Source organism: Apodemus sylvaticus, chromosome X (genome assembly GCF_947179515.1).
Source record: "Apodemus sylvaticus chromosome X, mApoSyl1.1, whole genome shotgun sequence".
Lineage (NCBI taxonomy): Eukaryota > Metazoa > Chordata > Mammalia > Rodentia > Muridae > Apodemus > Apodemus sylvaticus.
Window position 1 is genome coordinate 81,727,742 of NC_067495.1, and position 25,306 is coordinate 81,753,047.

Here is a 25,306-nt window from a genome sequence, read left to right on the forward strand (position 1 = left end):
TACAGGGAGTGCAGAGTGTAAGCTCTGCACCAGAGGCCAACGGGGAAGGGGCAGCTTGCACTGGTGAGTCCAGCACTGACAAGACCAAGTAACACCAGTGAGAGCTAGATGGCAAAAGGCAAACGCAGGAACGTCACTAACAGAAATCAAGGCAATATGGCAACATCTGAACCAAATTCTCCTCTAGCAGCAAGTCCTGGATACCCCATCACACCAGTAAAACAAGATTTGGATTTAAAATCACTGGTCATGACACTGGTACAGGAACACATGAAGGACATTCAGGAGAAAATGGATTAAAAGTTAGAAGCCCTTGCAAGGGAAACACAAAAATCATTGAAAGAAATCCAGGAGAATACAAAAGCCAACAAGGAGGAAATGCAAAACACACTTAAAGAAATACAGGAGAACTTTGGTCAACAGGCTGAGGTCATGAAAGACGAAACACAAAAATCTCTTAAAGAAAAACGGGAGAACTTTGGTCAACAGGCTGAGGTCATGAAAGAAAAAACACAAAAATCTCTTAAAGAATTACAGGAAAGCACAAACAAGCAAGTGAAGGAGCTAAGCAAAACCATCCAGGATCTAAAAACAGAAGTAGAAACAACTAAGAAAACTCAAAAGGAGACAACTTTGGAGATAGAAAGCCTTGGGAAGAAATCAGGGGACAGAGATGCAAATATCAACAACAGAATACAAGAAATAGAAGAAAGAATCTCAGATGCTGAAGATTCCATAGAAACCATGGACTCAACAGTTAAAGAAAATGCAAAATGCAAAAAGCTTGTAACCCAAAATATCCAGGAAATCCAGGACACAATGAGAAGACCAAACCTAAGGATTATAGGCATAGATGAGAGTGAAGATTTACAACTTAAAGGGCCAGCAAATATCTTCAATAAAATTATGGAAGAAAACTTCCCTAACCTAAAGAGAGAGATGCCCATGAATATACAAGAAGCCTACAGAACTCCAAACAGACTGGACCAGAACAGAAATACTTCCTGTAACATAATAATCAAAACACCAAATGTTCTAAACAAAGAAAGAATATTAAAGGCAGTAAGAGAAAAAGGCCAAGTAACATATAAAGGAAGACCTATCAGAATCACAGCAGACTTTTCACCTGAGACTATGAAGGCTAGAAGGTCCTGGGCAGATCTCATGCAGACTCTAAGAGAACACAAATGCCAACCAAAACTACTATATCCAGCAAAACTCTCAATCACCATAGATGGAGAAACTAAGATATTTCACGACAAAACCAAGTTCACCCAATATCTATCCACAAACCCAGCCCTAAAAAGGATAATAGGAGGACAACACCAATACAAGGAGGGAAACTTCACCCTGAAAAAAGCAAGATAGTAACCTTTCATCAAACCCAAAAGAAGTTAAGCAATCAAATTTAAAAAATAACGTCAAAAATGATAGGAAGTAACAATCACTATTCCTTAATATCTCTTAACATCAATGGACTCAATGCCCCAATAAAAAGACACAGACTAACTGACTGGATACGTAAACAGGACCCTACATTTTGCTGCTTACAGGAAACACACCTCAGGGTCAAAGACAAACACTACCTTAGAGTAAAAGGCTGGAAGACAATTTTACAAGCAAATGGTCTCAGGAAACAAGCTGGAGTAGCCATTTTTTTTTTAATTTTTTTTTTTTATTATTCGATATAATTTATTTACATTTCAAATGATTTCCCCTCTTCTAGCCCCCCCCACTCCCCGAAAGTCCCGCAAGCCCCCTTCTCTTCCCCTGTCCTCCCACCCACCCCTTCCCACTTCCCCGTTCTGGTTTTGCTGAATACTGTTTCACTGAGTCTTTCCAGAACCAGGGGTCACTCCTCCTTTCTTCTTGTACCTCATTTGATGTGTGGATTATGTTTTGGGTATTCCAGTTTTCTAGGTTAATATCCACTTATTAGTGAGTGCATACCATGATTCACCTTTTGAGTCTGGGTTACCTCACTTAGTATGATATTCTCTAGCTCCATCCATTTGCCTAAGAATTTCATGAATTCATTGTTTCTAATGGCTGAATAGTACTCCATTGTGTAGATATACCACATTTTTTGCATCCACTCTTCTGTTGAGGGATACCTGGGTTCTTTCCAGCATCTGGCAATTACAAATAGGGCTGCTATGAACATAGTAGAACATGTATCCTTATTACATGGTGGGGAGTCTTCTGGGTATATGCCCAGGAGTGGTATAGCAGGATCTTCTGGAAGTAAGGTGCCCAGTTTTCGGAGGAACCGCCAGACTGATTTCCAGAGTGGTTGTACCAATTTGCAATCCCACCAGCAGTGGAGGAGTGTTCCTCTTTCTCCACACCCTCTCCAACACCTGCTGTCTCCTGAATTTTTAATCTTAGCCATTCTGACTGGTGTAAGATGAAATCTTAGGGTTGTTTTGATTTGCATTTCGCTAATGACTAATGAAGTTGAGCATTTTTTAAGATGCTTCTCCGCCATCCGGAGTTCTTCAGGTGAGAATTCTTTGTTTAACTCTGTACCCGATTTTTTGGAGTAGCCATTTTAATATCAGATAAAATTGACTTTCAACCCAAAGTCATCAAAAGAGACTCTTCTTGCTGGTCAAAGGAAAAATACAACAAGAAGAACTCTCAATCCTGAACATCTATGCTCCAAATGCAAGGGCACCCTCTTTCATAAAAGAAACTTTATTAAAACTCAAAGCACACATTGCACCTAACACAATAATTGTGGGTGACTTCAACACTGCACTTTCCTCAATGGACCGATCAGGAAAACAGAAACTAAACAAGGACACAATGAAACTAATTGAAGCTTTGGACCAATTAGATTTAACTGATATATATAGAACATTCTATCCTAAAACAAAAGAATATACCTTTTTTTCAGCACCTCATGGTACCTTCTCCAAAATCGACCATATAATTGGTCACAAGACAGACCTCAACAAATATAAGAAGATCGAACTAATCCCATGCCTCCTATCTGATCACTATGGAATAAAAGTGGTCTTCAATAGCAACAGAAACAACAGAAAACCAACATACACGTGGAAATTGAACAATACTCTACTCAATGATACCTTGGTCAAGGAAGAAATAAAGAAAGAAATTAAAGACTTTTTAGAACACAATGAAAATGAAAACACAACATACCCAAATCTATGGGACACAATGAAAGCAGTGCTAAGAGGAAAACTCATAGCCCTGAGTGCCTCCAAAAAGAAAATGGAGAGAGCATACATTACCAACTTAATGACACACCTGAAAGCCCTAGAACAAAAAGAAGCTATTTCACCCAGGAGGAGTAGAAGGCAGGAAATCATCAAACTCAGGGCCGAAATCAATCAAGTAGAAACAAAGAGAACCATACAAAAAATCAACAAAACCAGGAGCTGGTTCTTTGAGAAAATCAACAAGATAGAAAAACCCTTAGCCAGACTGACCAAAGGGCACAGAGAAAGTATCCAAATGAATAAACTTAGAAATGAAAAGGGAGACATAACAACGGAAACTGAGGAAATCCAAAAAATCATCAGATCCTACTACAAGAGCCTGTACTCAGCACAACTGGAGAATCTGGAGGAAATGGACAATTTCCTTGACAGATACCAAATACCAAAATTAAATCAGGACCAACTAGACCATCTGAACAGTCCCATAAAGCCTAAAAAAATAGAAGGAGTCATAGAAAGTCTTCCAACCAAAAAAAGCACAGGACCAGATGGTTTCAGTGCAGAATTCTACCAGACCTTCAAAGAAGAGTTAACACCAATACTCTTCAAACTATTCCACAAAATAGAAACAGAAGGAACACTACCCAATTCCTTCTACGAAGCCACAATTACGCTGATACCAAAGCCACACAAAGATCCAACAAAGAAAGAGAACTTCAGACCAATTTCCCTTATGAACATCGATGCAAAAATACTCAATAAAATTCTTGCCAACCGAATCCAAGAACACATCAAAACGATCATCCACCATGATCAAGTAGGCTTTATCCCGGGAATGCAGGGTTGGTTCAATATACGGAAATCCATCAATACAATCCACTACATAAACAAACTCAAAGAACAAAACCACATGGTCATTTCATTGGATGCTGAAAAAGCATTTGACAAAATTCAGCAACCTTTCATGCTTAAAGTCTTGGAGAGAACAGGAATTCAAGGCCCATACCTAAACATAGTAAAAGCAATATACAGCAAACCGGTAGCCAGCATCAAACTAAACGGAGAGAAACTTGAAGCAATCCCACTGAAATCAGGGACCAGACAAGGCTGCCCCCTTTCTCCTTATCTTTTCAATATTGTACTTGAGGTACTAGCTCGGGCAATTAGACAACATAAGGAGGTCAAAGGGATACAAATTGGAAAGGAGGAAGTCAAACTATCATTATTTGCAGACGACATGATCGTCTACCTAAGTGACCCAAAGAACTCCACTAGAGAGCTCCTACAGCTGATAAACAACTTCAGCAAAGTGGCAGGTTACAAAATCAACTCAAGCAAATCAGTGGCCTTCCTATACTCAAAGGATAAGCAGGCTGAGAAAGAAATTAGGGAAATGACCCCCTTCACAATAGCCACAAACAGTATAAAGTATCTTGGGGTGACTCTTACCAAACATGCGAAAGATCTGTATGACAAGAACTTCAAGACTCTGAAGAAGGAAATGGAAGAAGACCTCAAAAAATGGGAAAACCTCCCATGCTCATGGATCGGTAGAATCAATATAGTTAAAATGGCCATTTTGCCTAAAGCACTATACAGATTCAATGCAATACCCATCAAAATCCCAACTCAATTCTTCACAGAGTTAGAAAGAGCAATTATCAAATTCATCTGGAACAACAAAAAACCCAGGATAGCTAAAACTATTCTCAGCAACAAAAGAAAATCTGGGGGAATCAGTATCCCTGACCTCAAGCAATACTACAGAGCCATAGTGTTAAAAACTGCATGGTATTGGTACAGTGACAGGCAGGAGGATCAATGGAACAGGATTGAAGATCCAGAAATGAACCCACACACCTATGGCCACTTGATCCTCGACAAAGAGGCTGAAAACATCCAATGGAAAAAAGATAGCCTTTTCAACAAATGGTGCTGGTTCAACTGGAGGTCAGCATGCAGAAGAATGCGAATTGATCCATCCTTGTCTCCTTGTACTAAGCTCAAATCCAAATGGATCAAGGACCTCCACATAAAGCCAGACACTCTGAAGCTAATAGAAAAGAAACTGGGGAAGACCCTTGAGGACATCGGTACAGGGAGAAAGTTTCTGAACAGAACACCAATAGCGTATGCTCTAAGAGCAAGAATTGACAAATGGGACCTCATAAGGTTACAGAGTTTCTGTAAGGCAAAGGACACCATCAAGAGGACAGATCGGCAACCAACAAATTGGGAAAAGATCTTCACCAATCCTACATCAGATAGAGGGCTAATATCCAATATATATAAAGAACTCAAGAAGTTAGACTCCAGAAAACCGAACAACCCTATTAAAAATGGGGTACAGAGTTAAACAAAGAATTCTCACCTGAAGAACTTCGGATGGCGGAGAAGCATCTTAAAAAATGCTCAACTTCATTAGTCATTAGGGAAATGCAAATCAAAACAACCCTAAGATTTCATCTTACACCAGTCAGAATGGCTAAGATTAAAAATTCAGGAGACAGCAGGTGTTGGAGAGGGTGCGGAGAAAGAGGAACACTCCTCCAATGCTGGTGGGGTTGCAAATTGGTACAACCACTCTGGAAAGCAGTCTGGCGGTTCCTCCGAAAACTGGGCACCTCACTTCCAGAAGATCCTGCTATACCACTCCTGGGCATATACCCAGAGGATTCCCCACCATGTAATAAGGATACATGCTCTACTATGTTCATAGCAGCCCTATTTATAATTGTCAGATGCTGGAAAGAACCCAGGTATCCCTCAACAGAAGAGTGGATACAAAAAATGTGGTATATCTACACAATGGAGTACTATTCAGCCATTAGAAACAATGAATTCATGAAATTCTTAGGCAAATGGATGGAGCTAGAGAACATCATACTAAGTGAGGTAACCCAGACTCAAAAGGTGAATCATGGTATGCACTCACTAATAAGTGGTTATTAACCTAGAAAACTGGAATACCCAAAACATAATCCACACATCAAATGAGATACAAGAAGAAAGCAGGATTGGTCCCTGGTTCTGGAAAGACTCAGTGAAACAGTATTTGGCAAAACCAGAACGGGGAACTGGGAAGGGGTGGGAGGGAGGACAGGGGAAGAGAAGGGGGCTTACGGGACTTTCGGGGAGTGGGCGGGGGCTAGAAAAGGGGAAATCATTTGAAATGTAAATAAATTATATCGAATAAAAAAAAAGAATGAAAAAAAAAGAAAAAAAAATATGAAATGTCAGGTCTGAGTACTGTGCTGAGAACTATATAGAAGAAATATATTGACTAAAAAGATATGAATTAAACATCACAAAGCAGTATTTGAGAATTGCAGCAATTGGAAGGAAAAAATAACATCAACCAGAGAAAATAAGCATAAAAGAAAAGTTTAGGTCAAAAAGTCAGAATTCTGCCAGGAATACCTGCTATTGTTAACGTCAATGTAATCTCTTTTATACAAATAATGTGAAAAAAGGAGTTACTCTATCCTATACTACAAAAAGATCCTGAAATTTAATTTTACAGGAACACCCCATCTACATTAAAAAATAAACACAATTCTAAACATATGATCACAGAAGCCATTTGTGTTGTACTTTCATGTGAAAGTTGTGTACCTTCATCTTTTCACCAATCATGGATATCAGAGCACTATGTACTGTAGTTTATATCAAACTTTAAGGTGAATGTATTTCCCTAAATCAATCTTTGTTCTATTATTAAGCATTTTTTACAGTTAATAACAATGATGGGTATTGTTGTAGGAATAACATAGTATTTACAATGATGAGCTCTTTGAATGTAATAAAAATGTAGTTCTATCCTGTCTCATCCAAAATAGAAAGCTAAAAGATATAGAGTATATTAATTTGTCAGGTAAGCCCCATTAAATTAGGCTTTCTTCTTTGATTGCTTTATCTATTTTGTTTATACAAATATGTAGAGAGTATCCAGACGTGCTGAATATTTTGTTGAGAATTATTAGGGACATTTTTTATTGGACATTTTATTTATTTATATTTCAAATGTTATCCCCTTTCCTGGTTTCCCCTCCGGAAATCCCCTAGCCCATCCTTCCTCCTCCTGCTTCTATGAGGGTGCTTCCCCAACAACCCACACATTCCCACCTCCCAACCCTGGCATTCCCCTACACTGGGGCATCAAGCCTTCCCAGGACCAAGGGCCTCTCCTCTCATTGATGTCTGACAAGGCCATCCTCTGCTACATATGCAGCTGGAGTCATGGATCCCTCCATGTGTACTCTTCGGTTAGTGGTATAGTCCCTGGGAACTCTGGGGTGTCTGGTTGTCTGATAGTGTTTTTCTTCCTATGTGTTGCAAATCACTTCAGCTCCTTCAGTCCTTTCTATAACTCATTCCATTAGGAACTTCATGCTCACTCCAATGGTTGGCTGTGAGCATCCAACACTAAGGATAATAAACCATAAAACTTAGAGAGTTAAAAAATATAAGTCACTCTCTCCAAGAGATCCCTTATTAGCAAAAGAGAAGTCAAATGAGATTGAAGCAAATCTCAGAGCATCATATCTGATCAAATTCCCTGATAATATCCAATCTGGTATAAGTAATGTGAGATTATTTCCATGGTATCTTGTCTGGTCTGTTAAGGTTTCTCTTCTTTCTCCTGTATCATGGAAAATTATTTAGCTTGATGAAATTCAATATCTGGTCTTTCACTGTGCTCAGAAATTGAGCAAAATTCATTTCTCTTAATACAATGCCAAAGTTTATTTACTTTCAGTCTAAATGGATGACAAAATTAAACAATGAAACAAAACAATGTTCTTTTCTTATTTTTCTTATTAAGTAGGAGCCAAGCTGAAATGAATAAAATGGAATCATGGAAAGACTATGCTACATGAGAGTAAGTCATATCCACTATGATTTTGTGTCTCAGGAATTTTTAATTTTCTCTACTCAAAGTTGCTAAATTAAGAGATGTTTCTGCTCAGCGCTTGATGGCTTGACTCCATTTATTCATGAAATATTGTGGTAAACTTGAAACTAAAGAGTTTTAAGATTGAGATGTAGAAGAGAATATTTGGCAGCAATAACCTAATTCCAGTGGGAAAATCTGTATTAGAGTCTACTAATTATGATTACCAAAAAGCATTCTGACAACTTTATAACCAAAAACTATACCACTCACAATGAATGAAAGAAACATAAATCAATTATTATAGCATGTTTCTACAATGCATAGTGAAAGAACAATCAACATTCATTTAGTGACTACTGTGGGCCAGATATTTTATAAGAATATTCAATATAAAAATTAAAACTAACAAGTATCAAAAGTACTTCAAGGGCTAGAGAGTACTCAGGCCCTAACTCCTGTCACCTTAGACTATATACTGGAGAGTTGTGTTATTAAGGTGTAATAAAGTAAATATGAGTCCCTGGAATGGGCTTTTATCTAAAATGACTAGTGTATTCATAAGGTTTAAGTGTAGTCTTAAGGAACGAAGATAACTGACTACTCTACAAGATGTTCCAGCTTTCCAGAACTCAGATTTTAGCTCACAACTATTTGTAATTTCAGTTCTAGGGTATCTGAGTCCATCTTCTGGCCTTAGTAGGTAACAGCCAATCTTGGGTTGCACTGAAGTACGTGTAAGTGGTATACACTCATCCATATAAAAATAAATTAACCTTAAAAAAACTATAAACAAAGAGCCACAGAAAGAGACTGGTGAGTGTTAAACAACAAAATACTTTTCTTGCAGTTCTGGTTACTATAATACCCAAAACATAATCCACACATCAAATGAGGTACAAGAAGAAAGGAGGAGTGGCCCCTTGTTCTGGAAAGACTCAGTGAAATAGTATTCAGCAAAACCAGAACGGGGAAGTGGGAAGGGGTGGGTGGGAGGACAGGGGGAGAGAAGGGGGCTTAAGGGACTTTCGGGGAGTGGGGGGGCTAGGAAAGGGGAAATCATTTGAAATGTAAATAAAAATATATCGAATAAAAAAAAGAAAGAAAGAAAAAAGTGTTCAGGATTGTTCATTTTTGTTCTGTTTTTCTATAACCCTTTTTCTTCACTTGCATATACCCAACTTCTCTACCTTCATGAGGTTCTTCTCATATAGACTGTGTTCAAAATTTATCTTTCTATGAAGACACTAGTCATTTTATTTTTTTTGTTATGTTCTTTATTTACATTTCAAATGATATCCCCTTTCCTGGACACCCCCCTTCCCAAAAGTCCCATAAACCCTCTTCCCTTCCCCTTTTCTCCAATCACCTCTTCCCATTTCCCTATCTTGGTATTCCCCTATACTGCTGCACTGAGCCTTTAAAGGATCAAGGGCCTTTCATTCCTTCTTCTTTGGCATCATTTGATATGTAAATTGTTTCTTGGGTAATCTGAGTTTCTGGGCTAATATCCACTTATCAGTGAGTACATACCATGTGTGTTCTTTTGTGATTGGGTCGCCTCACTAATCATGTATATTTACACTATGGAATACTATTCAGCTATTAAAAACAATGAATTCATGAAATTCTTAGGCAAGTGGGTGAAACTAGTCATTTTATATAAAGGCCCATGCCATTGACTCATGTTTACATCATGACACATTGATAACGCACCACTCTAATATATAGTGTGAGGTGCCAGAATTTATGTCCTGAAGGTAAGAATCTGAAGAGCAAGCATCTCATTTTACCTTATCATAATCAAGTAATATATGTAAAGTCTCAAATTTGTCCATCACCCCCAGATTCTCTGACTCTGGATCCTTTGCTCACTTTCTATTCATAGAATGATTTAGACATAATCATAGCCTTCATCTATAAGAACTTCTAAGAACTAATTGATATTTTCACAACAACCAACCACAGCTGCTGTCTAATATACATGAATTGAATTTTTCACTTTTGGAGTGGAATTATTTCCAATATGTATTAATTTCTACACAATAATAGAGGGGTAATAGAGTGATGAATACCTTTGGATGGAAATGCACTGTCATTCTGCCTGAAATTATAAATATAGGTTTTACCATTAGTTTAAGTGTAATGTAAGTTTTATAAGATGGTTTCTGATTTAGGTTCACCTACCTTTTTTTTTTATTTGTATTTCTTTGTATGTTCAGAATCACATAGAGATCCATAATTCTCAACATTTTGCATAGATTTATGAATACAGCACAAATACACAGGCATGTATAATGGAAAACATTTGTATTTCTTTTCTCATGCTGAATACTAAAAAACACTAAACATTAGCAAAAAATAACCCAAAAACATTCAGGTTTTAAAACATATCAACAAATTTCTATCTAGCCAACAGCAGTGTTTTTCCCATCTTTGGTTGGTTTACTTTGAAAGCTTTCTAATGTCTCTGAAAATTAAATGATAAAGTTTCAGCAGTAGTGTTCCTAAATGTATCCCATTGTCTTACCTCTAATTATTATTATCTAAAGATTCATTAATCATTATCCCTATTTCATATAGCAGAAGAAGATTTTACCAGAACCTTCGTTGCACACATATTCTTTGGATTTTGAAGGGCAGAAAAATTTAACCACAAAGAGGAAGGTCAAACCAGAGAAACAAAAGTCCATATTTCATGAAATCAATTGATTTACTTATCACTTCCTTCAGGTCTGACTGACATCATAGTAATCAAGTCCTCCAAAAAGATTTATATGCTTTAGGAAATGTTTAACTTGAGATCTTCTTATATAACTTCTCCCTCCATTATTTAATAATTTGGTAATTTTTAAAGATGTTATGTAATGATAAAGAGCAGAAATATCTACTAAACATTGCATATACCACTAGGAAATTAAACTTATGGAAGGAATGGAGTTAACGATAATTAGTAAGCATTTTAAAGCTTTCAACTGCTACTCTATTTGTGAATCTTGTAACCTTCCAGATTCCCCCTAAATGTGTATCACCCACAATTCTCTTCAGCTACACACAGGTCTCTTTTTCCCTTTATTTCTTGGCATATTGAACGTATTAACTTATTTCCCTAGTCTGTATCCATGTTCAATAGAAAGGACAGGTGTTTCATAGGACACAGACAAATAAAATTTCAATGAAATTAGATTGTAGAAAAATAGGAACAAAATCTTTACGAATAGTAAACAGAGAAAAGACTTTAAACATAGGACAGAGAACTTCCCTAATTAGACTCATCAGTCAAATCTGAAAAAAATATTCTGAATACCTAACAAGGTTTTTCACCTCTCCTTATCTTATTATCTAAATGTCTTATTCATTGACTATGTCACATTATTCTAAAGTTTGTTAGATAACTGATTTTGTATTCTCCTTGAGTAGTTTTTCAATGGCATTACATAAAATACCTAAATAGGTCAGAATTTCTGGTCTCATAAATTAATAAGAACTACATTTTACCTTTATAGATATTGTCATTAACAAACAAGATTTCAATTGAAAAAAGAAAACATTTTTCAACAGTCCTCTATTATTTTCACACTCTTCATGCCAAATACATCAACAAAAATTATATTTTTCAACTAAAACATTACAATTCTGAGGCTGCAAAAATGGCTCAGTCATGAAGAGATCTTGTTACTCTTGCAGAAGTTTTGAGTTTTGTTTCTACCACATAAGTCAGACAGCTCTATTACTGTAAGCCTAGCTCTGGGGAACCTGACCCTCTCTTTTGGTCACGATGAACACCAGAATACACATAGCAAAATTCACACAAACAAAAAAAATAAAAATACAACACTATAAAGATAATGTATCTATTATGTAGTCCATATTTTTTGCAACGTCACAAATCCAGGATATCCCTCTTGAGGTTGCATTCAACATATATGTTTTCAGTAATTCTTATTTACTTACAGGTATCCTACATTTTTCCCAGTAAAATCAAAATAATCTCAATATGGATAGTAGATCAGATTCCAGCAAAAATGTGACAACTAGTATAGTCAGGCAAAAACTTCTTTACAAATTGTCAAGAAGAAAAAGCAACTTACAAAGTAAGAAAAAAAAAGGAGAATAATATAAAATCTCCAGTTCTATTTTTTTTTTAGTAGTATGAGAGAATATGGTCATTTGAAGTTGATAGCCAATAATCTGTGCCAGAGGAAACCCAGTCATCCAGTGTTACAGAGATAACCTTAAAGATCCACACAGTAGGTTGAAGCTCCAGCCAGTGACAATAAGACCATCTAACACCTGGGAGAACTAGATGGCTAAAGGCAAACGTAGGAACGTTACTAACAGAAACCAAGGCATTATGGCAGCATCTGAACCCAACTCTCCAACAATAGCAAATACCCCAACACACCAGTAAAACAAGATTTGGATTTAAAATCACTGGTCATGATGCTGGTACAGGAACACATGAAGGACATACTTAAAGAAATTCAGGAGAAAATGGATCAAAAATTAGAAGCCCTAACAAGGAAAACACAAAAATTATTGAAAGAAATTCAGGAGAATACAAAAGCCAATAAGGAGGAAACCCAAAAATCACTTAAAGATATACAGGAGAACTTTGATCAATAGGCATAAGTCAAGAAAGAGGAAACACAAAAATCTCTTAAATAATTAGAGGAAAGCACAAACAAGCAAATGACAGAACTGAGCAAAAACTTCCAGGATCTAAAAACAGAAATAGAAACAACTAAGAAAGCATAAAGGGAGACAACTTTGGAGATAGAAAACCTTGGGAAGAAATCAGGGACCATAGACACAAATATCAACAACAGAATACAAGAGATAGAAGAAAGAATCTCAGATACCAAAGATACCATAGAAACCATGGACTCAACAGTTAAAGAAAATGCAAAGTGCAAAAAGCTTGTAACCCAAAACATCAAGGAAATCCAGGACACAATGAGAAAGCCAAATCTAAGGATTATAGACATTGATGAGAGTGAAGTTTTACAACTTAAAGGGCCAGCAAATATCTTCAACAAAATTATGGAAGAAAAGTTCCCTAACCTAAAGAGAGAGATGCCCATGAATATACAAGAAGCCTACAGAACTCCAAACAGACTGGACAAGAACAGAAATACTTCCTGTCACACAATAATCAAAACCCCAAATGTACTAAACAAAGAAAGAATACTTAGGGCAGTAAGAGAAAAAGGGCAAGTAACTTATAAAGGAAGACCTATCAGAATTACACCAAATTTCTCACCAGAGACCATGAAAGCTAGAAGATCCTGGGCAGAGCTCATGCAGACTCTAAGAGAACACAAATGCTAGCCGAGACTACTATACCCAGCGAAACACTTAATTACTATAGATGGAGAAACCAAGATATTCCATGACAAAACCAAATTTACACAATATCTTTATACAAACCCAGCCCTACAAGGGATAATAGGGGGAAAACACCATTACAACAAGGGAAACTATACCCTGGAAAAAGAAGGATATTAAGCTTCTTTCATTAAACCCAAAGAAGATAACCACATACGTATAAAATTAAAATAAAAAATGATAGGAAGCAATAACCACTACTCCTTGATATCTCTTAACATCAATGGACTCAATTCCCCAATAAAAAGACATAGACTAAGAGACTGGTGACGTAAACAGAACCCTACATTTTGCTGCATACAGGAAACACAACTTTTTTGTCAAAGACAAAAACTACCTTAGAGTAAAAGGCTGGAAGACAATTCTACAAGCAAATGGTCCCAGGAAACAAGCCGGAGTTACCATTCTAATTTCAGATAAAATTGACTTTCAGCTTAATGTCATCAAAAGAGACATGGAAGGTCACTACTTGCTGGTCAAAGGAAAAATCCAACAAGAAGAACTCTCAGTCCCAAATACAAGGGCGCCCTCATGCATAAAAGAAACTTCACTAAAGCACAAAGTACACATTGCACCTAACACAATAATAGTGAGTGACTTCAACATTCCACTCTCACCAATGGACCAATCAGGAAAACAGGGAGACAGTGAAACTAATTGAAGCTTTGGACCAATTGGAGTTAACAGATATATATAGAACGTTTCATCCCAAAGCAAAAGAATATACTTTTTTCTCAGCACCTCATGGTACCTTCTCCAAAATAGATCATATAGTTGGTCACAAGACAGACCTCAACAAATATAAGAAGATTGAAATAATACTATGGCTCCTATCAGAACAATATGGAGTAAAAGTGGTCTTTAATAACAGTAAAAACAACAGAAAGCCCACATACACATGGAAACTGAACAAAATACTCTACTCAATGATACTTGGTCAAGGAAGAAATAAAGAAAGAAATCAAAGATTTCTTAGAATTTAATGAAAATGAAGGCACAACATACACAAATCTATGGGACACAATGAAAGCAGTTCTAAGAGGAAAACTCATAGCTTTGAGTGCCTCCAAAAAGAAATCTGAGAGAGCATACACTAGAAGATTAACGGAACAACTGAATGCACTGGAAAAAGAAAAAGCTAATTCACCAAGGAGGAGAAGAAAACAGGAAATCATCAAACTCAGGGCTGAAATCAATCAAGTAGAATCCAAGAGAACCATACAAAGAACCATACAAAACCAAAAGCTGGTTCTTTGAAAAAATCAACAAGATAGATAAACCCTTAGCCAGACTAACCAAAAGGCACACAGAAAGTATCCAAATTATCAAAATTAGAAATGAAAATGGAGATATTACAACAGAAACCAAGGAAATTCAAAAAATCATCAGATCCTACTACAAAAACCTATACTCAACACAACTGGAGAATCTGAAGGAAATGGACATTTTCTTAGGCAGATACCAATTACCAAAATTAAACCAGGATCAAATAGACCATCTAAACAGACCCATAACCCCTAAAGAAATAGAGGGGTCATAGATAGGCTTCCAACCAAAAAAAGCACAGGACCAGATGGTTTCAGTGCAGAGTTCTATCAGACCTTCAAAGAAGACTTAATACCAATACTCTTCAAACTTTTCCACCAAATAGGAACAGAAGGAACACTACCCAACTCCTTCTTTGAAGCCACTATTATGCTGATGCCAAAACCACACAGAGATCCAACTAAGAAAGAGAATTTCAGGCCAATTTTCCTTATGAATATCGATGCAAAAATACTACATAAAATTCTTGCCCACCGAATCCAAGAACACATCAAAACAATCATCCACCATGATCAAGTAGGCTTCATCCCAGGGATGCAGGGATGGTTCAATATAAGGAAATCCATCAATGCTATCCACTACATAAACAAACTCAAAGAAAAAAACCACATGATCATTTCATTAGATGCTGAAAAAGCATTTGACTAAATTCAGCATCCTTTCATGCTAAAAGTCTTGGAAAGGACAGGAATTCAAGGCCCATATCTAAACATAGTAAAAGCAATATACAGCAAACCAGTAGCCAACATCAAACTAAATGGAGAGAAACTTGAAGTAATCCCACTAAAATCAGGGACTAGACAAGGCTGCCCCCTCTCTCCATATCTTTTCTATGTAGTTCTTGAAGTCCTAGCTAGAGCAATTAGACAACATACAGAAGTCAAAATGATACAAATTGAAAAGGAAGAAGTCAAACTATCACTATTTGCAGATGATATGATTGTATACTTAAGTGACCCTAAAAACTCTACTAGAGAACTCCTACAGCTGATAAACAACTTCAGCAAAGTGACTGGCTACGAAATTAATGCAAGCAAATCAGTAGCCTTTATATATTCAAATGATAAGCAGACTGAGAAAGAAATTAGGGAAATGACTCCCTTCACAATAGCTACAAACAGCATAAAGTATCTTGGGGTGACTCTAACCAAACAAGTGAAAGACCCATATGACAAGAACGTCAGATCTCTGAAGAAGGAAATCGAAGATCTCAGAAAATGGAAAAATGCTCAACTTCATTAGTCATTAGGGAAATGCAAATCAAAACAACCCTGAGATTTCACCTTATACCAGTCAGAATGGCTAAGATTCAAAATTCAGGAGACAGCAGGTGTTGGCAAGGATGTGGAGAAAGAGGAACAATCCTCCACTTCTGGTAGGATTGCAAGCTGGTACAACCACTATGGAAATCAGTCTGGCAGTTCCTCAGAAAACTGGGCATGACACTTCCTGAAGACCCTGTTATACCACTCCTGGGCATATATCCAGAGGATTCTTCAGAATGCAATAAGGACACATGCTCCACTATGTTCATAGCAGTCCTATTTGTAGTAGCCAGAAGCTGGAAAGAACCTAGGTGTCCTTCAACGGAGGAATGGATACGAAAAATGTGGTATATCTACACAATGGAGTACTATTCAGCCATTAGAAACAATGAATTCATGAAATTCTTAGGCAAATGGATGGAGCTGTAGAACATCATACTAAGTGAGGTAACACAGTCTCAAAAGATCAATCATGGCATGCACTCACTGATAAGTGGATATTAGCCTAGAAACTTTGAATACCCAAGACATAATCCACAAATTAAATGATGTCCAAAAAGAATGGAGGAGTGTCCCCTGGTTCTGAAAAGACTCAGTGCAAGAGTATAGGGGAATTCCAGAACAGGGAAGTGGGAAGGGGTAGATGGAGGAACAGGGGGAGGGAAGAGGGCTTATGGGACTTGTGGGCAGTGGGGACTCAGAAAATGGGAAATCATTTGAAATGTAAATAAAAAATATATCAAAAAAAAAAGGCCTTTGAAAAAACCAAAGTTCTGGAGAGAATGTGGGTAAAGAGGAACACTTCTCCATTGTTGGTGGGATTGTAAACTGGTAAAACTACTCTGGAATTCAGTTTGGTGGTTCCTCAAAAAATTGGATAATGTACTAATATTTAATGTTTCTTACAAAGTGAAGGGCAAGGAGCACACAGGGTCTATGATGAGTGGAGCAGCTGAGATGGTAGTCTTCCTGCCGCCTTTTGCACCAGGGAGCCAGGACACTCCACAGTCTTCTGTGCATAGTACACCAGGAGAGAGTGATCTCACAGCAGTGCTTTCACTTTTGAGCTCAGAGGAGTAAGGACACAGGTTTACAAGCCCACAAGAGGAACAAACTCCAGCCAGGGACAATATTAACTAGCACCATATGGTGAAAGGCAAGCACAAGAAATCTACCAACAGAAAACAAGGCCACATCGCAACATCAGAACCCAGTTCTCCCACCACAGCAAGTCCCGGATACCCAACACACTGGAAAAGCAAGAGTTGGATTTAAAATTGTATCTCATGATACTGATAGAGGGCTTCAAGAAGGATATAAATAACTCCCTTAAAGAAATACAGGAGAACGTTGATCAACAGGTAAAAGGCCTTAAAGAGGAAACACAAAAATCCCTTAAAGAAATACAGGAGAACATGAGTCAACAGGCAGAAACCCCTAAAGAAGAAACACAAAAATCCCTTAAAGAATTACAGGAAAACACAAACAATCAAGTGAAGGAACTGAACAAAACCATCCAGAATCTAAACCTAGAAGTAGAAACAATAAAGAAATCGCAAAATGAGACATCTCTGTAGATAGAAAACCTTGGAAAGGATTCAGGAGTCCTCAACAACAGAATACAAGAGATAGAAGAAAGAACCTCTGGTGCTGTAGATACCATATAAAACATTGACTCAACAGTCAAAAAAATGCAAAATGCATAAAGCTGATAACTCAAAATATCCAGGAACTCCAGGACACAATAAGAAGACCAAACATAAGGATTATAGATATAGATAAGAGTGAGGATTTACATCTTAAAGGGCCATTAAATATCATCAACAAAATTTTAGAAGAAAACTTCCTTAACCTAGAGAAAGAGATGCCCATGAATATACAAGAAGCCTTCAGAACTCCAAACAGACTGGACCAGAACAGAAAGTTCTCCCAGCATATAATAATCAAAAATCCAAATTCAATAACCAAAGAAAGAGTATTAAAAGCAGTAAGGGAAAAAGGCAAGTAACTTATAAAGGCAGACCTATCAGATTAAAACCAGACTTCTCACCAGAGAGGATGAAAGCTAGAAGATCCTGGGCAGACCTCTTACAGACCCTAAGAGAACACCCAGCAAAACTTCTCAATTATAGATGTAGAAACCAAGATATTCCATGATAAAACCAAATTTACACAATATCTGTCCACAAATCCAGCTCTACAAAGGATAATTGATGGAAAATGCTGACACAAAGAGGGAAACTACACCGTAGAAAAATCAAGAAAGTAATCTTCCAACAAACCTAAAAGAAGATACCCACACAAACATAAAAATAACATCAAAAATAACAGGAAGCAACAATCACTATTCCTTAATATCTCTTTACAATAATGGACTCAACCCCCAATTAAAAAGACATACACTAATGAAATATTTCTCATGTAAATCTTCAATTTTATCAGAAAATGTTTGTTATTCCCCTTGTAATTTAGTAATTTTTTATGTCTATCATTTTATCTGCATTATTTTTCATGATAATTTTCAATTTTAATGTCTTTCTATATACTTCCTCTTTTATCAGAAATGTTTTCAATATAAAGCTTTGATTTTATCACAAATATTTCTAATTCCACGATCAATTAATTTAGAAAGTTTTTATATCTACCATTTTATATGTAAAATTTTCCATGAAATAGTCAATTTTAAAGTGTTTGTCTATATATTTCTTGAATTTTACCAGAAATATTTTCCATGTAAATCTTCAATATTTTCTGAAAATGTTTATAATTCCACCTTCAATCAACTTAGAATTATCTTCATGCCTATAATTTTATCTATATAATTTCCATCATAATCTTTAATTTTAACATGTTTTTCTATATATTTCTTCAATTTTATCAGAAATATTTTCCATCTAAATCTTCAAGTTTATCAGAAAATGTTTATAATTCCACTTTGAATCAACTTAGGAATACTTTTAAGCCCACCATTATTATATCTATATAAAATTTTCCATGATAATCTTCAATTCTAACATGCTTTTCTACATTTTTCTACAATTTTATCAGAAATATTTTCCACATAAATCTTCAATTCTATCATAAAATGTTTATTTCCCATATTTCAATTAATTTAGCAGTTTTACATGTCTACCACTTTACTCTCTAATTTTCCATAAAAATTGTCAATTTTAACATGTTTATCCAAAATATTTTCCATGTAAATCTATAATTTTATCATAAAGTATTTTTACTTCCCTTTTCAATAAATAAAAAATAAAAATAAAAATACAAAAAACAACAAAAACCCAAATATATGTAATTTGACAATATCTTCATTAATGTCACTGATTTGCAAGCCTATCAAATAATGAAAGGCAAGAAAAATGACACCTCAGAAACAAATAATCAAAATGACTATATTTAAATCAAGTTGATCCTGTGATTGTTTATATGATATCAAAGAGCATTGTGTCTTTAAAAGGCAGTCACTCTATTTTCAAAGTAGGCGAGAGGAAGAGTAATAGAATACCCCCAAATTTCGTGTAAGCACTAAAATGCACAGATGTTTACTGTCTACAGAATCCCAGGTTTTTAAACTACGGTTTTTAGTTTTATAGTTTAAATAAATAGTTGGTACCATGTATGGGAACACATATTTGTTGGTACTATCATAACTGTCTCTAAAAGTTATCACTGCTTCCCTACAAAATAGATTATGACAGGACTGGAATGGAAGTATTTCAGTATCAATACAGTTTTACAGTTGTAATTACAGAATTTGAGAGAAAAGAATTAACCAGCTTATCACCACACAAGCATTAGTGTTGCTAAATTCAAGTCATCAGTTTCCACTTAAACACATTGAGTAGACTCCCTACTTCTAACAAGGCATGATGCAGGGCACAAAAGTGCTAATCAAGTTTTCTTTCCCCAGATTATTTACTTTACTGGCAGACAATTTCATTAACCCCCCTCCTGTATAATAATTATCTCTGCCACATGTTCAGGAGAAATATTTTCTAAGTGTACAATTATGTGACCAACCATATTAAATGACAAGTATTTTCAGATATTCACAAAGGAGTGGCACTCTGACACCTAACCTATTTGAGCTAACTTTAAAACAATGAGGATTTTGATTAGTCCATTTTCATAAGAAATTTTGAATTTTAGATTCCCATTAAAAACATACTGATAGTAAATTGCTTGGCACATCAGGGCATTTCATGACATTTGCATGTCAGAAATGTATCTTATGTATAGTATGGTGATAATGAGAAATTATTTAAAAATACAGTTTAGAATCCAGGCATCTTGTGCCTTAGTATCAGCATTACTGATTTTATCTAAAGATTTAGCAGTTCTTGCTATAATTGGGTTGTGTCCTTACCAACTGAAGAGTTTAACTGTCTCTGCAGGGTTAAAAACAATTACAGTGGAGATTTTCAATGTATGTAGTTACTGGAGGGAAAATTACCTAGTGATTTGGGGCTTAGTGAAGACAAGCCAAAAGCAGGTACTCTGTGGGACAGCTGCCACCCACATAAGAATGCCCTTGTAAGCTTACCTAATAACTGACATGCATCATAGGAATTTTCCAACTACACAGTCACTAAAGTAGACATAAAGACATATATTTTAACAGATGACATTCTTGCTCTGTCCATTTCAAAATCAGTCAAATTAAATTATTGTTAAAGAGGCTACCATTTTCTCAATATGTTTAGATCATCTGAGGCTCTGGTGATTTAATATGCTGAACAATATTTTCCAACAATCATTTAACTCATTTGATTAGATGCATCTTGCAAAAAGATACAAAAAATGGTGCTATCAACAGCAATGAATAAAGAAGACATGTTTGTTCCCTCATGTTGCACAGAATCTATTGGATAGAAACATATATAAATAGATTCTTTGTGTGCCAAGGGGTAGGGAAAAGATCTTATGGCAGTACTTAGGCAAGCATCCAACCAGCCTGGATTTGGTTCAAAAAGACTGCCTGGGAAAGGATAATTGAGTCGAGTTTAGAAAACTTACTAGTTTACTAATCTGTTGGGAAAGAAATTAATGTATTTTTAATATAGTAATCACCATACATAAATCCAGGGGGAAGCAGGAACAATGAGTAGAAGGTAATATAAACAAGAGCATATTGTGCTAACAGCTTAATTTTAGGCAAAACATCTTGTAAGTAAGCCTTTTTTTCTTTTCTGCCATTTCTTCTGAGTCAGATAAAAACAGTGCCAATTACTTGAGGAGTTTGAATAATTAAATACACAACACAGTTACAGTGAAAGAGTAGAGGAGACAAGATTCTGTCTCTAGTGGGAGAAATGTTTTCCAAGATTTTATTATTTTCTACTTCAAGAGCTAACACCTCAGTAGTATGTTAATGTTAGCTCAGACATCATTGATCTTGATCTTCATATTGATGTGAGATTGATAATTCACTTTTCATTGAAATTGTCATCACATCTTTCTCTACAAATTTCAACTCAAATAAAGTATGGTCATTTAAAAAAAAAGCTATTTTCTTCTAATTTTCTTATCTTTAATTCCCCCTTTCCTCATTTCCAAAACCATTATAAGGCATATCAGAAGTTCCTAAACACGCTGTAACCCAGTAAAAATGAAGGTAACAGTGAACATTAGGTAAAGAAAAACAGAAAACAATGAAGAGAGTTAAGAATGCTGTGTTAGGAAAGAAAAAAACACCATTAAATCCATTTACAATATGTAAAAGTAGAACACAGCATTGACTCTAAGCTTTCTAGTATGTATTATGAAAGACACACTGGTAAATGACTACCCTGGCAAAGACAAACCATTAGAAGCAAATCTATTTCTAGTCCAGATTTCTTCTGTGTGAAAATATTGTACTGTGAGTTCAACAAAGTTCATCAGAACCTTACGTAAATAAAGATATACTTGTGAAAAAGAAGAAAATAAAAAAAATGTAGTCTAAGACAATAGGTAATGCAGGAATCTTTATTAAATATTTACTACCCACCGATATTTAAATAAAGTTATAGTGGATCTATTACTATCTAAATTTTTTCTAAGTATTCTAAATAGGTGATTCTTTTTTTATAAAGATTTAAGCCCAATCCCACTTTAATTACTTCCATGGGTTTTATGAAATTCTACTAAGACTATACTAAAGAAAAATTGATTCTGATTACTACATAATAGTGTATTTCTGGTAAAATATACTAGGCCATTATGCCTTGAAATTTTTCCTCTGAGGTGACTTGTTTCTCTCTATTTACCTAGCATCTATCAACATGCCTGCATTGTAACTAAGGATTTAATAAGAGTGATTACACTGTAGAACAGAAATAATGAAATAAGTTGATATGATACTGGTGAGTTACTCAGTAGCCTTCCTGTATGGTGAAAATAATGATGAAAGAAAATAAAGTAAATGGTGGGTGATGAGATTTTGTTGTTGCTTTCAACCACAGTAAATGGCATGTCTTCAGTATCAGGTACCAAAGTTCTTCATTCCTATGGAAAGTGATGAGAAGCAGTTATACTACTCAGAATGAAGGTATACTGATATAACACTAAAACACGTTTTCAATGCAGCAATCACAATATATTCTAAGAGCACTATTTCCACTGATGACAAAGTAATTCAGAAAAATCAAATATATTACCTAATGGGGATTGAAAAAAAATTCTGTCTATTTGAAGAAAAGAATTTGATTCAAAGGCATAAAGATATCTATCAACTCCCAACACCCTACAGGGCAAACCTTCAGGTAAAACCCTGTCACAGTTAGATATTTTATAGTAAAATAAGTGTGTTTTACTTGTCTTCTTTGTTCTACTGTTCTTTCAGAGAAAATTGCTGTATAGCTAGATATTACATTGAAGTATTGAAGTTAGATAATCAAAATTGGTGCAATATGAATCACAAATTAGGTACAGATACTTATTCCCTACGATTTGAAGCTGCATGAGAGAACAATAAGGATACATTTTCAGCAGTCCTTAAGAAAAACAACTGTGACAAACATGAGATGGTCTTGAAACCCCAGTATTTCGTGCAATGGTACATATATACTTACTTTGGAAGGAATCCAAGCAAAGTTTATCTCCTAAAAGTACATATATTACCTGAATAAATAGCTTAGTTGTAGAATTCTGAATTTGCTTCCCTACCATACTTCAATGAAGGAAACAATTCAATATTTTTTTTTTTAGCCAGTGATACTTTTTTCTGTTTCAAGAATGTTAAAGATTAAATTTCAAAGGTGGTTCATATAAAGAGAAGTTATAATAAATGAAACCAAGTCCTAATTAACCCCAGAATCATAGTTCTCAAATTCCTGATAGGTGTCAAGAAGATGTGGTTATTTCCTATGGCCAATTTATTAGAAAGTATCTCTCAAGGAACTGTTGTATAGCATTCTCTCACTGAAAGTTTTCATTCTGTGATCTACTACAGGCTCCACAAGTTTTCAGGTAGCAAATTATATGCTTAAGGAAGCAACCCTTTCAGTGACCTAACTAGTATATATTTATAAGTTTTATTTCATTCTTAATGATTCTTGGATCCAAATACATCTAAGCAATTCCAGACTGGCATGTACTATAAACACCTGAGCACCATGGTTAAGCTAGCAAACTGTACATGGCTGATTACCAACATTCTTATTGATTTTGAATAATAGCATTTCCAAACAGTGTTCTGAAACTTGAATTTCTAGCCCTGGTTTGAATTGCAAATAGTATCTGTTTTTTAAACAGATGAATAAATTTCCCACTATGACTCAATATTTTGACTTATGTTAACAATTGTTGAGGCCAGCTGGCATTAGGTAAACCTAGATGCTTGTCTTGTTTAAGTATCAGTCTGAAATCTACCAGGTTGTCTAGAGAGGAGAAGAAAGCATCTAGCAGATGGGATTTTCAGAAACCTAATGATCTTTCCTCTCATATGAATTCTACTTAAGACAAAAGATGAAAATCCTGAAAAAAGGGTCATAGTATAGTAAAGCATCCTATTTTCTGGTATAAACATGGAATTATAAAGTTGATATATTGCCAAAACCTTTGCCAGGCAATGAATCATTTAATGTAGACATTGATTTGATATGTGATCATCAAGGCCAACTTGCTTTCTCCACTTAACAAATTATTTTTATTCTTTGGTAGTAATTTCTGCTGTGATAAAGCAGGAAATAATCCCCCATCAGTAAAGAACTTTCTTAGCTCAATACATTAACTTGTGGTTACTTATATTTGGGATTATTATCTTCCTTCATAATTCATAACTATTGTCTTTGGCCCATCTACTCTCAAATCAGTAACCATTTCAGGTCATATAACCACTTCTATGTACAGATTGAACAATGTTAAGTGACAACTAGAAGGCATTCCATACATAACAAACACCCTTCTGAACTACAGGAATAGCTACCAAATCTTTCAGTAATGCTCTTTACAGTCTTACTCAAGGCCATCTACAACCAAACTACACTACTAGAGTCAGCCTTCAAAGGGTCATACATGTAGCACTCCTGTAAAATTAATTTGATGTGTTACAAGATAAGTCTCAGGTGAACTTCTCCAATTTTTTATAACATGACTTTGGGTTAGTGACAGTTTCTCACCTCATATAACAAGAAACCTAAAAGCCCTGTGCAACACTTTTGCTGAAGTTTGTTGGTAGTACAGACTTTTGTGTATCAGTGTATGTGAAAGATCTTACTGGGAGTACATCATATTTGCACAGTTATGATGATATTCCACCTACGCATGTGAACTAAATACTTTATATAGAGGCTGGGACACCCTGATGAGTCCATAGTCAAATCTCATTCCCAATTTTCATTGATATTTTGCCCTTCAAAGTGATCTAGAATGAGTATTTTTTTTAAGTTTTCAGAACCCTAGTCAAAAAACATCAGATTCTAAAACCTTGACTTTCTAAATCTTTCTGTGTCCATATATTTCCACCCAAATATATTCCCCACATTACACAAAAAGTGAAAGTCTGAAACTTAAAAGCTTTAATAACTTTCAGCTGGTGGAACAACTCACATAAAAATCTTAAATTTGGTTAATTATGACCTTAAATGATCCATCTGTTATTTTGCTCTATCCTGAAATTCCTAACTTTATACATATCTTTTGGTACTCAAGCCACTTGGACCATTAGCTAGTTCTAGTATTTTCATGATCATTTATTTCTTGGAGATTTTGTCCATGGTATTCTTCTTGCCTTGGTTGCAGTTCTGTTTCTACCTTCTGCC